This window comes from Callospermophilus lateralis, unplaced genomic scaffold, assembly GCF_048772815.1.
Source record: "Callospermophilus lateralis isolate mCalLat2 unplaced genomic scaffold, mCalLat2.hap1 Scaffold_921, whole genome shotgun sequence".
In the NCBI taxonomy this organism is placed as follows: domain Eukaryota; kingdom Metazoa; phylum Chordata; class Mammalia; order Rodentia; family Sciuridae; genus Callospermophilus; species Callospermophilus lateralis.
The window spans coordinates 677,742-685,251 of NW_027517355.1; the positions used below are offsets into that span (position 1 = coordinate 677,742).

Here is a 7,510-nt window from a genome sequence, read left to right on the forward strand (position 1 = left end):
CTTCCTAATTTTCTTAGGACATTTCTGAGTGGCTGAGGCTGGATTTTAATTATGATCCTCCTGCCTCAGCCTCCCAAGCTTATGGGATTACAGGCATCATTTTCATTATGTTTAAATAATTTGACATTTTATGAATATTTAAAAAAACGTGCCGAACATTTGGAATCTTTAGTTGTAGGCAAATTTTGAAATGGGCACAAACACTGGTAGGATTAACTAGTTCTTGTGTTCTATTCTATATATACAACAATATATGATATGATTCAAAATTACTAGAAGAAAATAAATGTGATAAACAAAATGAGAAATGATAAGTATTTGAGGAGGCAAAATGATAATTACACCATTATTATCAATATATGTGTCAAATTACTATATTGTATGATAAAGATATACTTGTTTCAGACTGGAGTGGTGACTCAGTGATAAGCACTTTCCTTGCATGTGTAAGGCACTGTGTGCAATCCTCAGCACCACATAAAATAAATAAAGGTATAACAATTATCTACAACTAAACAAAGAAATTAAAAAAGATATATGTGTAAATTAAATTATAAAGTTATGAATAGTTGCACATATATATCAAAGTATTTTCCCCAAGATATGTATTAATTCAAAAGAAAAATATAGTAACTTTATAGTGGATAGACCCTTTAGACATCAACTTAACTAAGTGATCAAGGTCATCACCACCAGTAATCAAACATGTTGGAGACATGAGCCTCTTGATATGGTGAGCTGAGAAGGAACCACCACCATTTCTGTGGTATTGCCAAAACTGCAGAGCCTCCCTCTGATCTTGAGAAAACACAAGGTAACCCACAGTTCTACAAAACACTTATTCCTCAGTGCTGTCAAGATCATGAAAGATGAGTATAGACTGAGGGAATGTCACCAATGTTAAGGTCTGTAAACAAGTCAGGATGGCGCCTGGCATTTTGCCAGAGGGAGTGGTTTGTGAGGTGGTACCAGCAAGCCATTAACTGTGATTCGTTGACTGCTGTATCTAGTTTATGTTAATTAAGATAATCTGTGTGGAATGTATATATACCCCTTGTGTCCTACAATAAATGGCTCCCACTCCTGCTGTATCAATCTACACAAGTTGTTCGTCACCCCCTGGTTATTTTGCTGCAGCAGTACTGCGGCAACAAATTGATCAGGGACACAAAAGAAAAATAACAACTAAATGCAGTGTGGTGTCCAGAATGGGGTGATGGAAGCAGGAAAAGATCTTAGTAGAAAAACGGGAAATTCCAATAAGAGTTGTTTTGTTTTGTTTTAGGTACTGGGGATCTAACTCAGGACTGCTTTACCATTGAGCTACATCCACAGCCCTTTTTTATTTTCATTTTTTTTAAATTTTGAGACTGGGTCTCATTAAATTGCTTAGGGCCTTGTTAATTTGCTGAGGCAGGCCTCGAATTCCCTATCCTCCTGTCTCAGCCTCCTGAGCTGCTGGGATTACAGACATGCACCACTGTACCCAGCATCCAATAAGATGTGAAGTTCAGGTGATTGTACTGAACTAAGGATAAGTTCTCAGGCTTGATCATTTACTAGGGTTATGTAAGATGTGAATATTAGGGAAGGCTAGGTGAGGGGTGTACTGAAGCTATCTGTTCTATTTTTGGCAACTTTTCTGTAAATCTAAAATTAGGTCAAAATAAAAGGTTTAAAAAAATGCCACTTCGAAAATTTAGGGCAGATGCCTGGAAGGGCTCATGGGAAATTTCACTGCTCTGCCTGTCTTTGGATTTGAGATTGGGAGACCTCCTGTCCTCAGAGCATTAAAGCACCCACGAAGATTTATTCAGTCATTCTGGCCTATGGTTGGCCAAATGGCTTATACCTTTAGGACAGACTGACCCCCCTTTCTCCTCTGCAGTATGGAGCCCTGAGCCCCCCACCCCACGTTGGGATTCTCATCCTGGGTGGCAGAGGCTGCGAGGTGAGGCTGCAGCAGTCTGGGGAAGGCTTGGCAGGTGAGTGAGAGGGTGCTCCAGAGGGAGGGAGGCTCAGACAGTGTTTAGCTGTAGAGTGGGGCTTAGCAGAGGCGAGGGGAAAAGGGAGGGGGGCTCTCCTTCTCAAGGGGCCCTTTCATGTTGAAATCAGCCATCATGAATGCTGGGGGCCCAGGAGCCCAGGCGTGGGAAATGTGAGAGCCCCCTTATGTCCCCTCATGTGACATGTCGTCTGTGGCTCCCAGCCGGCCAGCCAGGATGCATTAGGAGAAGTGTCGGTGTGCACCTGGGGCGGGAAAGGTCCCATCAAGACATTGACCCACTCAGGGAAGGGAGATTTGAAGAAGCAAGTTCTAGACTCTCCTGGTGCTGGAGGGGAGGGTGGACTGGGCACCCTGTTGGCTTCAGCATCAGGGGTGGGGCAATTGGCAAGAATCCAAGAGAAGGTCGGTGGGGACCCACGCGGCCTCAACATGCGTATGGAGAAGTGTTATTTCTGTTCAGGGCCCATCTACCCCGGCCACGGCATGATGTTCGTCCGCAATGATTGCAAGGTATTCAGATTCTGTAAATCCAAATGTCATAAGAACTTTAAAAAGAAGCGTAATCCTCGCAAGGTCAGGTGGACTAAAGCATTCCGGAAAGCAGCTGGCAAAGAGCTTACAGTGGATAACTCATTTGAATTTGAAAAACGTAGAAATGAACCTGTCCAATACCAGCAAGAACTATGGAATAAAACTATTGATGCAATGAAGAGAGTTGAAGAGATCAAACAGAAACGCCAAGCTAAATTTATAGTGAACAGATTGAAGAAAAATAAAGAGCTACAGAAAGTTCAGGACATTAAAGAAGTCAAGCAAAACATCCATCTTATCAGAGCCCCTCTTGCAGGCAAAGGAAAGCAGCTGGAAGAAAAAATGGTACAGCAGTTACAACAGGATGTGGACATGGAGGATGTTTCTTAAAAATCTTACTCTATAATCATTTCTATGTGTACATTTGAAAATCTCCTTTGGAGACTTAGAATTTAATTCTAAATAATTAATTTTTATATAAGGTCACTGAAGTGAAAGGTGATTACAAATACTGTTCTACATTGCTATCTGCAAAGCATCAGATTATGGATGTTAGATTGCACCTCATTGTAATGTCTTCATTGATAGACATGCTTATGTAAATCATGAAAATTCTCTTTATAAATGCACAAGTGGATTGTGGACAGAATGGTCATGCCTTTTGGATAATGGCAATAGGCAGCATTTATTTAATAAGTAATTACAAAAATTTATGGCCAGTGATAGGTAAAATCAAATTTTCTTTGCAGTAAAATGTTCCCTTTATTATGTTATAGAAGGGAGGATACAACAATCTCAAAATGTATGGCAATCTCAAAATCATTAATTTTAGTATTTTCTGTTTTGATTTATTAGCCTAAAGGAGCATAATGGCCAAATACCATGAAGCCTAGTTATGCTAAGCTGTTTTGACCTGGTTTACCTGTTGTTGGCAGGTAGTTGTGAGTGTTTGTGAGGAGAGCTGACTAATCTTTATTTGAAATGGCACTATATTATTTCTGCTTTAGAGAATACTCAGTTCTAATTTGTGATTCCTGGTAGAGCAAGCTCCCTCCCCCCTCCCCTGATGTAGAAGCAAAGTAATCCTAGTGTCTTAAAATTTGTTGCAGAGTTTTCTTTCTTTTTAAAAACAGGTTCTTAATTGTTATGGAATATAGAATTTATGAGTATAACATCTGCCCATTTGTACATAAAATAATAACATTTTTAGTGTGTGCCTATATATTATTTGAATATACTAAAAAATATGAGGTATTTTTACTTGGAAGAAAATAACTTTCTTTACACATACTACTTTATTAGGAAATATAGTTAATTAAAGAGAAATATATGCTTAGCAAAAAAAAAAAAAAAAAAAAGAATCCAAGAGAAGGCTCTAGTCCCAACCCTCTCCAATGCCCTGAGTAGCCTGCTTCTCGCCAGCTCTGAAGGTGCAGACCCTGCTGACAAACCTCCAGGGACAAGAAGCTCACTCTATCCTGGGAGAGCGTAGGGTCCTGGCATTGGTTCCACCTCTGGATTCAGTTTTCATTCCCAGCCAGGAAATCTGGGTCATTGGACAGGGGAGGCTGTGGCCCCATCTTCCCTGGTACACTCTCAGCCCAGGAGTGACCCCTGCTGTCCGGACAACCCTGGAGGTGGAGGACTATGCTGGCTAGCTGTGCATGGATTGTGCTGGGTGGCCCTGCCAGCCCCATCCCCACCCCGCATTCTGTGTTGCTCTCCGCAGGCCTACAAGGTTCTCCTCAAATGTACTGCCACAGGAGGGAGGTGGGTGAGGCCAACATCTGGACCAAGGGGACATCATTGGCCCCCACAGCTGGAGCTATCAGCAGCCAATGTTTACCCAGACATTATTTGCCTTTGTAAGTTCCTGGCCCCCAACATGCCCCCCCTGAGGAGAGGGTCCTGAGCCTCCTCCCCACGACTGGGCAGGGACGGACCCGAGAGCGCCGTGGCTGGCTGGAGTTCAGATCCTCCCAGCAGCTTCGGCTGCCTGAGAGAAGAAAGGGCTAGCCAGCTGGGCTGTCCCTGCAGAGGTGTGGGCACGAGTAGGACAAGGCCATGGAGAAAGTGTGAGTGGACCCTGGACACAGCGTGGAGCAGAGAGGAGGGCCAGACCTCTGGAATATTTCAGAACCTTGCTGGCTGACCTTGGGTCAGTCTGTTCCTCTGTATCCTGTGCCACCAAATGGGAAGATTTCCTTGCCACCTGATTGAAAATAGTCTCTGTTTTAGTCAGCTTTTTTGCTGCACTATGGAAGGACCCAACCAGAACAATTATAGAGAGGAAAACGTTGCCTTGGGGGCTCAGGGTTTTAGAGGTCTCAATGCACAGACAGCAGGCTCCATTCCTCAAGGTTTGAGGTGAGCTGAACCTCATGGCGGAAGAGTGTGGTAGAGGGAAGGGGCTCACATGATGATCAGGAAGCAGAGGGAGGCTCCACTTGCCAAATACAAATATATATCCCAAATAATTGGCCCATGACCCTCCTCCCCAGCCACACCCCACCACTTCAGTCACCACTCAGTCAATCACTATCAGGGGATTAATTCACTGAGGGGTTAAGACTCTTACAACCCCATCACTTGTCCTTCGAACCTTCTTGCATTGTCTCACAGCTAAGTTTTTTGGGGACCCCTCACATCCAAACCAGAACAGCCTCCTGCCACACCTATCCCCTCCCGTGCCTGTTTGCTCTTTCTAGCGTATGTTCCAACATGCACCCCTCTGCCAGAGCACGACCACCAGGAGGGCAGGCAGGACCTCACTTTACTGTCACTGCTCCCTGGCATCCAACCAAGCTTCCACAGCTCGTCCCTAGGTTGCCCCTCTCATTCCATCTGCTTCAAGTGACATTGTGGATTGGGGTCAGAGAAGGACAGACCATGTTCTGTGGTGGCAGGCTCTGGCCAGAGAAGTTTTCTCCTGGAGCACAGCGAGTCCCAGGTGGGCAATAGCGTGGGAAAGAGTATTATGCCTTCATGATAATAGAGTACGCATTCACATGAGGAATTCATGAGGATTCAGAGATGTTCTGTAACTTCTGTAACTTACCTAAGGTCACACAGCCCCAAAGTTACAGAACCAAGATTTGAGCCCCTGTTCAAGGTTTCCTCTTTACTCTGCTGCCTTCTGTAAATGATGTTCAAAGTTCTCATTTGATTTTCCAGGACACATGTGTCCCACACTCCATTGTATCTATACATTCTTTCTATATCATTGCACCCTCAACCCCAACCTGGTTGATGAGCACAGAAGACAACATGAGCCCGATTTCACAGACCAGAGAGAAGCCTGTAGCCACGCAGCCAGTAAATGGCAACATCTGAACTAAGCTCAGGTCAGCCTCATGTTGGCACATTGCCCTTAGCCTTCTTCCAGGCTGGGACTAAGCTTTCAGGTCTCATTGGCTGGCATGGGGCTCCTGACCTCCCAGCCTGCATTAACACACCCGTGCTAAAAGCTTCCCAGGGACCTCACCCTGGACAGAACCTGCTCCCTTTACCCCATCCACAGGGTCATTTCAAAAACCCCTGTTGACCCTCCAGTGAAGAGGCAAAGGGTGTCCAGGCTGCCAGGGCCCAGGAAACAAGGTAAACCTTAGGCTACCACGGAGAACCTACAAAATACTCAGACTAAAGGCAGCTGCAACTTGACTCTTGCTGAAAGCCAAGCATCAATCTAAAGAATATTTACTGCATCTCTGCAATATGCCTGACATTTCATGAAATCATATTTTTTATTTTGTGGAATTGGGGATCAAACCCACAGGTGTCTTTATCACTGAGCCTTATAACCCTGGCCCTTTTTACTTTTTTATTTTTATTTTTTATTTTGAGGATCTCACTAAGTTGCCCAAGCTCACCTGAAGCTTTTGATCCTCCTACCTCAGCCTCCTGATTCACTGGGATTACCAGGAATGTGTGTTTTTGAATCTGAAATACTTTTATGAAAAGGCATGCATTAGTCCAGTGCTTGCTATGTGGGATATAGTCACCACATAAAATCCATGTGAATCTTTACAGAGTCTTGAAAGAGGGGCTACAGATATTACCCCCATTTTGCAGATAGGTAGAGTGAGACTCAGAAGAGCCAAGCCACATGTCCAGGATCTCCAAGGTAGCAAGTGGCAGGGCAGGGAATAGAACCCAGGTTTTCCCAACAAAAAGGCTATGTCCTTCAGGCCTATAATCCCAGCAGCTTTGGAGGCTAAGGCAGTACGATTGCACGTTCAAAGCCAGCCTCAGCAACTTAGCAAGATGCTAAGCAACTTAGCCAGACCCTATCTCTAAATAAAATATAAGAAGAGCTAGGAATGTGGCTCAATGATTGAGTGCCCCTGAGTCTAATCCCCAGTTCTTAAGCCATGTGCTGTCTGTCCCTTCCTATGAGCAGAGGGCCCTGCACTTTAGCCTCACCTCCTCAGACATGCTTTTAGGAGCACATCCTACTTCCCCATGTCTGGACATGCTCACTTGACAAGTGGGAGGAACACTGGGGAGGCTCCTAAGCAGGCCTCCGGCTATGGGGGTGGACCCAGGATGCCCACCCTTGTCACACCAAGTTCAACCAACAGGTCCCACTCACTGTCCCCCAAATCAAAGGCAGTCTGTGTAGTAAGGAGTCCCCTTCATGATGGTCCCTCAGAGCTCCTGGGGGCTGCCTGGTGGCGGCTAGGAGGGGACTGGGGGGATGTCCCTTCCTCTGGGTATTTGGGAGCCGGTGCCCAGGGAGCCTCCAGAGGCTGTTGATGTGGAACTGGAGCCACTGGCCCTTCCCTGTACATGATGAGCAGGGAGTGTGTTGATGGATATGCTGATTTCACTATCCCACACACCATTACCATCTAGAAGTTGGCAGACTTCTGGGTGGGGAGTGATAGGGGAGGGAATTTACTAACTTCCTCATGTGTGTGGTGGCATCCTTTACTCTTGAATAAAGGCCAGGGACCTGATTCACTCCTGGAG

At 45.1% G+C, this 7,510-nt stretch overlaps 1 pseudogene; it reads left to right on the forward strand.

The window, feature by feature from the left end:
- Positions 1-2,415: 2,415 nt before the first annotated feature.
- LOC143387350 (putative ribosome biogenesis protein RLP24 pseudogene) lies at positions 2,416-3,342 on the forward strand (annotated as a pseudogene).
- The last annotated feature ends 4,168 nt before the right edge of the window (positions 3,343-7,510 follow it).